Source organism: Silene latifolia, chromosome X, assembly GCF_048544455.1.
Source record: "Silene latifolia isolate original U9 population chromosome X, ASM4854445v1, whole genome shotgun sequence".
Taxonomy (NCBI): Eukaryota; Viridiplantae; Streptophyta; class Magnoliopsida; order Caryophyllales; family Caryophyllaceae; genus Silene; species Silene latifolia.
In genome coordinates, this window is record NC_133537.1 from 228,531,890 (window position 1) to 228,540,250 (window position 8,361).

The following is an 8,361-nucleotide window of genomic DNA, read 5'->3' on the forward strand; positions in this document are numbered from 1 at the left end:
GGTTATATGAACCTAACAATTGACATCAAGAGCTTTGTTGTTGCATGCATAATCGATTTGATTTTTCCGAGTTAAATGTAACTTAATTAAAACTAGTTATTTTGTGATTTATTTGATAAAGCCACGAAATTATTTTGCATGTTATATATTCTGGTTCTAAAATGTTTTTAGGTCATATTGATGATTTATGGATGACTATTGCTTATTTTAATGATTTTTAGTGAAATAATTACATTTTATTGAGTAAAATGAACTTTTATTTACTTCAAATAGTTAAACCTCACTACTGGCCGTGATTTTTTAGCATGACCTCACATGAATATTTTGAATATTTTATGTAAAATTTTGGATCATTGTGATTAGTTTTGCATGTTTTATGATTTTTATGTGATAAAAATGGTATAAGTGGAGGTTAAATGACTAAATATAGTTAAACTTTGAAATAGGTTATGAAATTTTAATATGATGTCACATGCATATTTTACAGATTCTATGTAAAATTTGAGACAAATGTGATTTCTTATGCATGATTTATAATTTTGATGATTAAAATGATATAAATAGTGACTATTTTTTAGCAAAAATAGCTAAAATAAATTTCATGGCATGGAATTTTTCCCTAATATTTTATATATAATATGGACATCAGATCTAAAGTTGCATGATTAATTTTGATTGATTTGGTATGTTTATTGATTTTTAAGTTATAAAATCGATAAAAGGGCAACTTTATTAGTCATACAAATAAATTTGAAATTTTTGGTTGAAATTTTGCCATTTCCTTGTTCTGGAAATTATTTTAGAATGTTCAAAATTTTGATTTTGATTTATTCCATAATTTTTATGTTTAGTTTGGAATTAAATGGTAAAAGTTATGATGTATACGATTTATTAATGAAGTATAATAGAAATATTTTGTCGGCAAATTTTATTGAGTTTTTGGAATCTTGTTAATATTCCAGTATTTACAAAAATGTGATTTCGAATTTTTCCAAATATTTATAATTTGCTGGGAATTATTTCATAATTGTTATGATTAAAAGAAGTTTAATAAGCAATAATTGAAAACCAAGTTGAATTATAGTCAAAAATTGAGTAAAGACTAATTTTGAGTCCTAAGAAGGTTAGGATAATTAACTTGGGCCTAAATTTGATTTAAGTATTGATTTGTGATTTTAATAAGTTATTATCATGCATTTCCATAAAACCGGATTATTTACGATATAAGGTTTAAGTAGGGCGATTTGGCACATTAATTTGGCATGATAATCACATATAATAATGTTGTTTTCATTGATGAATTTCATAATTTTATTTATATAAATTTGAATTATGTAATTTTTTCTTAGTATGGCCTTAGTTTTAATCGGTATTACCCGTAATGTAAGGGATTACCGATTCGGTTGTATTTTTAATGTGATCTCGTATCACTTTTATTTTTTATTAGTTTTTCTTATTACAAATGTATAATAGGAATAGCTACTTATTTTATTATTATTTGTAATTCCGGAGTTCCTTCAAGACGCTGCCAATCGAAAAGGCGTTACAATCAAGACGGAGTCCTTGGGAAGCGTGCGACTTGAAGTTCAAGGGACCAATGGAGTTGGTTTCCGAATTTGTAAATAGATTATTAGATTTTATATTTTAGGAAAACCATACTAGGAAATTTATTTATCTCTTCGCATTTATTTATATATGTTACATGCATTACCAAATCGCCATAAACAACACATGCATATCATTTCGAGTATTCGACCGCGTAAATTATAATTATCGTTAGTTCAAAAATTTAGTTCACTTAAATTTGATAGATAATAAATTGACTTGACCTCACACATTTTAAAAGATTGAGACTTAGCTTTACCAAATAGTAGGAACTCATGAATCCCAATTTCATATAGGTACAATACAGTATTGAAACATTATACCGGGGTTCTTTCAATTGACGTTGGGTAAGTGGGGTAATAAATAGTTATTTCACTTCGAAAATTTGGTTGATCTCAACGAAGGTAATTGCGACTGTAGCCGCAATATGTTCGGGCTAAAGATGAACTCAATGTAATTTCATCGACCGAGAGTTCTAAGTGAAGAATCGGTTAAAGGGTAAACCCACCAAGTTATATTAATAAGAGGTGTAGAGGGCCCGTAGGCTCACATCCAAATTTAATATGAATTTTGGGTCTCGGAATCACTTATATAATTGGGTGGTGTGGACATGGGCCCACCTGCATATGCCCAGCCGATCTGTGGACAATGGCAGCGGTCTTTTGAAAGCCACGCTCGGCAGCGTAAAAATGCTTTCGACCGGATCGTTTTAGATCGGTCGGTTTCGTCTCGGTAAGGGTCTCGAAACGATTAGAGATGTTCGGAGTCGCCACCAAGCATTTGTGGGATGCTTGGAACCCGTTCGAATCCACTTTATACCTCGGTCAAACGAAGCACAAAGCAGTGTTTGACATAGGTACTAAAGATAAGGAATCGTCCCTCTTTGTCATCCTATCTCTAGAATGACTCTCGTAAGCCCTGGATAAGGTCGTCCACTATCCAAAGTTTCTGAGTAAGAGGTGAAAGTACGTATTGGGAAGTCCTTTAATCAGACAGCCAATCCCGCCCGCGGTAGCGGCCTCAACTGATCGATCTTGGTTGGTTGAATGCAAAAGTTGATAAAATGATTGAAATGCATGAATGTGCATCCAATAATTTAAACCTAACATGTGAGAGCTTTCTAAGTCGGTTGATTTAGTCCAAATATCAAGTACAAGATGTCGAGTTGGATTTATGATTGATTTGCATGCAAGACGGAAATTAAACATCCATTCACCGTATTAGGTTTATGGTGCATAATGTGATCCATTTGTCTTAGTAAGGCATTTTGCAAATATGATTTTTGAATGAGAAAATTAGTCGTCTAATCCGTCCTACATCTTGGTTAACCGGAGTCGGGATCGTCCTTGACTAATGCTGGTAGGGGAATAGACCCTGCACCAGGCAGCCAGATGAGGCGCGAGCCTATTGGCGATGTAAGGGGGTCCCCCCTGTCTTGAAAATAGGAAAATAAATGGCCTGAATAGGCGCGGATCAGTCAACGGTATAAGACGCATTCTGACCATTCAAAAACGTTTATAAAACGTGTTGAAAAATGGGTATTTGAACCCGTTTTGGTTTGAAAGGGTCGTTTAGCCCGTATTTGTTGATTTGAGGAACGAGACTCGAATAATCATCATTATTTTGATGATATTCGGTGTCAGGTTCGACTTGACAAGCTTGACATGAATACTTTTGAAAATAATTATGAACTAATTGTTTTAAGTTCATTTGAATATAGTTAATCAATACTCATCATCGTACTCGGGTTAAAATCCGACATGGTATGTAGAACCAAGGATGACTTTGTGTTGGTGACTAATACATTTATTTTGAAAATGTAAAGAAATGATGAAAGGCTTTAAAATACCTCCCAAAATGTAAAGAAGTGAAATAAAAGGTTTTAAAATACCCTTTAAATGTAATTAACCAAATATTATCACCGAAACACGGATTAAACCGTCATGGTATTAAGAACCAAGGGTAAAAAATGCTTTATGGTTAAAACTTGTAAAAGAAAATAAAAAGTGTTTGAAAATACTTGAAATGGTAAAAACCGATTACAAATATGAAAATTAAAATAGAAGAAAAGATGAGACCAAACACGGATTGGACTTGAGGCTGGGCAGGCTGCTTTAGGCGCGAGCCTATGTGCTACGTAAGTAGCCTCTGCCTCAACCAAAAATTCCGGTTTTGGCTCATTCTTCCCATGTTTTGGACCATGTTATGCATAATTTAGCATGTTATAGTCATGAAACAAGTAAAGACATGATAAAGGAAGGATTTTTACATCCTCATACTTACATGCTTGGTTATGGCGAGAAACCGACGTAAGTGTATCAACTCATTTGGTCGGAAAAGACTCGGTTTAAAACCGTTTTAGTAAGTAAAAAGAGTGTTTTATTAAGTTTAGTGATGGTGTAGTGGTCGAGATGGTCGGTCAAGTGATTTAATGCACGATGACAGTACCAAACAATATGTAAGGCTTGTATTTACGATCAGTAGGTCGTAAATACGCGTCGGATTGTGACTAAGTAAGTCGAGTCTAGAATTTTAAGGGAGAAAGAGGGGGCGGACACTCGCGTAAGTTCTCAAATGGGGGCATTTGAGGGTTATTTATAGGAAAATGAGTGGTTGTGTGAGTTTTGAGTGACGTGGCCACCTAGGCTGCTCAAAGAGGCGCGAGCCACGTCGCGGGTCTTCGAGGTGTCTTGTCGCTTTCACACAAATGCAATCATGATTTGTTCTATCCTAGGATTTGTATGCACATGTTTGGTACTTGACCATACATGAATCCGGGAAATCTTAACATGGAAGGATTTGAATGGTTTGTCTTTTGTGTTTGACTCAGTTTGACTCGTTGTTGTAGTCGGGATTTGAATTTTTGAGTCGATTTTTGGTCCGGTGTCGGTTTTGACTGTAGTTAGTGTCATTGTGACCCCGTTGTCATGCATTAAACACTCCAGGTGCTTGTGAAAAGTTTTTAAATGTTTTATTTTCGAAAACGTTTTAAGTTTTCCGACGTAAAGTTGTACACGAACTATCGATCAAACGCCACGATTCGAAAGCATGTTGTAGTCCGATAATCATCGGGTGTTTGTTGGAGTCTCAGCAGATACTGGGTATCTATAGGTGGAGGTCATTATATAAATGTTAAAACATGCTAAAATGTTTTAGATATAACGATGAATGTTTGATTTTCCCACTATTTCGTTGTTTTTTTTTTTTGGTGAAAATGTGAATATATATATATATATAAAAAAAAACTTTCCAATAATTACAACCAAGTAAAGGGTTCAAACCCACCCACATCAAAAAAGAGCTAACTAGTTAAATCGCCTGATTACATATCCATCCAAGGCCAGCGTTAGCACCCCCAAATTTAGCTTTAATCCGTCTTATTGTGTCTTCCTCAATTCTCTTAGCCACAAGATCGGGCCGCATCAGACATCCATTTATCCTTGCATTATTTCTTTGGAACCAAACATAATAATGATAAGCTGTAAGAAGAGTAGCCTGAGCTTTCCAAAGGACTGAATTTTTGTGATCAGCAGCTAGAGTGACAGTATCAGGGACGCTCCCTCCAAAACACTGAAGCAAGTGAGCTTTAATTCTGCAACTATAGAAACACTCAGAGAAAATATGTTCTACAATCTTAGTCTGATCTTCACACATCGTGCAGAAATCATTAGTGCAACAGGCTAGTTCGAATAGTTTCGCCTTAGCATTCATACCCTTATGCATCATCAACCAGGTGATCATATTGTTGTAGCCTATGCTGGGTAGAGCCAGTCATAGCCACTCCTAATTGTATATCCCTTGGGATGATGGTCCCATCTTCCATTCACAAAACCATCCTTGAGCTTATCTTTCACTTTGCAAATGTTCTTCCAGACCCAAGTAAATGTTCTTCTAGAGCCACTTTGCAAAACCATCCTTCAGCTTATCTTTCACTATTTCGTTGTTTTTAATGTTGTTCTATTTCATTACTCCTACTCATATGCGATATCATTCGATTGTAACACGAGTCTCCGCTAAACCATTATTGCTAACGACAAAGAATCTTTTTCTAAAAATGAACCGTATCATAGGTTGTGGACTAGCTCCATAGGAATCGTTCAATTACATAGAACTCCATAGGAGTTGTTGTATGTCATATAAGATTAGCATTTTAAAATTCCTAACATACCTATGTATGATTTCTTGTGAAGAAATATGACTAGAGGTAATGATTAATCAAAATATGTTTTGATAATACCTTCTATGCATCCATGGTTCAAAAGTCTTATTCCTCAACCTAAACACTTGTAATCAAGCACATAAGTTGTTAAGAATATGAAAATGTTAACTTGGTAAATTGATTTGTTAGAAATTTTGATTGACCAAATACCACAATAGAGTTCATCCTTGTGAAGGATTAACTAGGAAATTATATGAAGATAAGTCTTCATCAAGTAGAAATTCTTGAAATCAGTGGGAGCAATAAGAAGTAAGTACCTATCTTAATTGTTAAGGATAGAACTAGGCTCGGAAGAGAAGGTGTTAGACACTAAAATAGAGACAAACCCCAAATAAGTAAAGATCAAGGAAGTTGGTCGTGGGACTCCAACATATTCCTTCTTGAATATCTATAACATTGACATTGCATTATTGCCAAATACCACATCATGAGTATTTAATACAAATTTATGGATTTCATCATATTTGGCATTATCATGTGATGACTAGCAAGAATAAATTCAGAAATTTACATGAATGGAACTAGGGTAGTTGCCATTTCATCCTTGGAAATATAAGTGTTATAGTGTACTCATTTTAGTTTTGTAATTAGAAATGTACCTCAATAGTTGTTATGATGTACTCTAACTCTAAATAAGAATATAATTCAAGTTTTTGTATAAAAACAAAGGGGTTTCACTATTATGCAATTAAAACAAGCGTTGTGCCCTTACATACCACGATTAAGTTTATGGTGAGACCATACAAATCAGGTAATTATATTCAAACTAGAAATAAATGTCATATTTACAAGACTCAAGTTGGTGACCCCAATCATTTCTCAATTCTCGATTGAAAATCGCATTTAGAAACTAGTTTGACTAGTCTCCCAAACCATTTGATTGGGAATCTTTTGGTGTATGCGAATCTTGTATTCAAAGCCAGTTAATTCATGACTTTTTTCTGGAAAAGGATTATGAATAGAGCAAGATATTCGCCCTATTTACACTTTAAAGTGTATGGTCGAATACAATTTCAATCAGAGTAGGTTATTACTTCTTCATCTCTTTTACCAGCGAATTAGGTAAATATTTGATATCCACTTAATGAGGTAAGAAGAGAAATTCTTTGAATAAGTTCAATGAATATTTAAAAAGTATCAAAACCTACATATTATGAAACCAACGTATTAGTACTTTGTTAAAATGGGGAACAATAAAGTGATGACTTTTATCTGCACCATATAGAGTGTGATATGGTATCACAAGATCACTTTCATAATCACACCCTATCAATATAAGGTGTATTTGAAAGTTAAAAAGAATCTTATACGATATGATTGAATCTTTACTATAAAGTTGGAGATAGTTTCTGTTGCAAATTTGTCTAGCATTTTTAATTTTTCCACTAAAACAGAATATAGTTAAAGCAATCAAGTACAATTCATATGAGATATGGTTAGGCCAGGCACCTAAGTTGTAGCTTGTTTTGATAGTAAACCTGTGCTCATTTTCCCTACCTGATCACGAGAACAAAGGGTTTGTGGCTCGTGATGCTGTCTATTAAAGAAAAGAGGATTATTTCTTAAAGATAGAGTGGGAGAAAATGTTCAAGAGCCACAAACCGAGAATAAGACATGGAAAGATATTCCTTCTTGGTTAAAATCAGTGATTATTTCTTCGAAACCTAAGTTGACAAGAGTCATGTCACCTTTTGAAAGTAACAATCTTGTAACTTATTAAAATGCTTTATATAACTTTAACTCCGCAATACTCCGAACTAAACATAAAAGATGTTTCTATAACTTGGTTAATTGGTGGTAACGGATTTACACCAATTGCAACGGTTCGTTAATTCGGATTTCATAATATTATTTGACAGTTGGATTTTAAAATCATCTTGCATGATTTTTGAAAATCGCAACTATCCTAAGGTAGGATGGAAACTAAAGAAGAAATCTTAAGTAAAAGTCAAGGAGTTGAATGATATGTTTCAGTCATATGATAAACATTTCTCGAATTGTCGTGTAGTTCTGTTTATACATGTAGTTTAGTGAGAGTTATGTGGTGTTACTAGTCTTATATGAAAGGGACATTATTGATCATTTTGAATGATGGAAGACTTAGGAGAAGAATCATACATCTCTAATGTATCCAGACCTATAAAGAGGATATTAGCGTTGAATGAATATTCTTATGTTAATAAGAATCTTGACAAGTTCAAAAGTATTGAACATGTAGAAATTGAATCCACATGCTTCCGCTGCGGGATTAATTCATTACGCTAAGATGTATCACCATTCTTAATTTCGTATACTTGGAGTATGACGAAAAGTTACAAATCGGATCTTTGAGAGAAGTCTCTATATAGACACATAGTTCATTAGTTAGTACCCAGGAAGTACTAAAGATATGAAGCTAAGCATTTAGAATTGAGATGAATTTATGTGCAAGGAGTTACACAAAAACCATATTCTAAACACATAAGGATGGTTAGAGAACCATCTTGGCTATATTATTTAAGGAAGATATCTCCTAGAAAGAACCTAAGCAGTTGAAC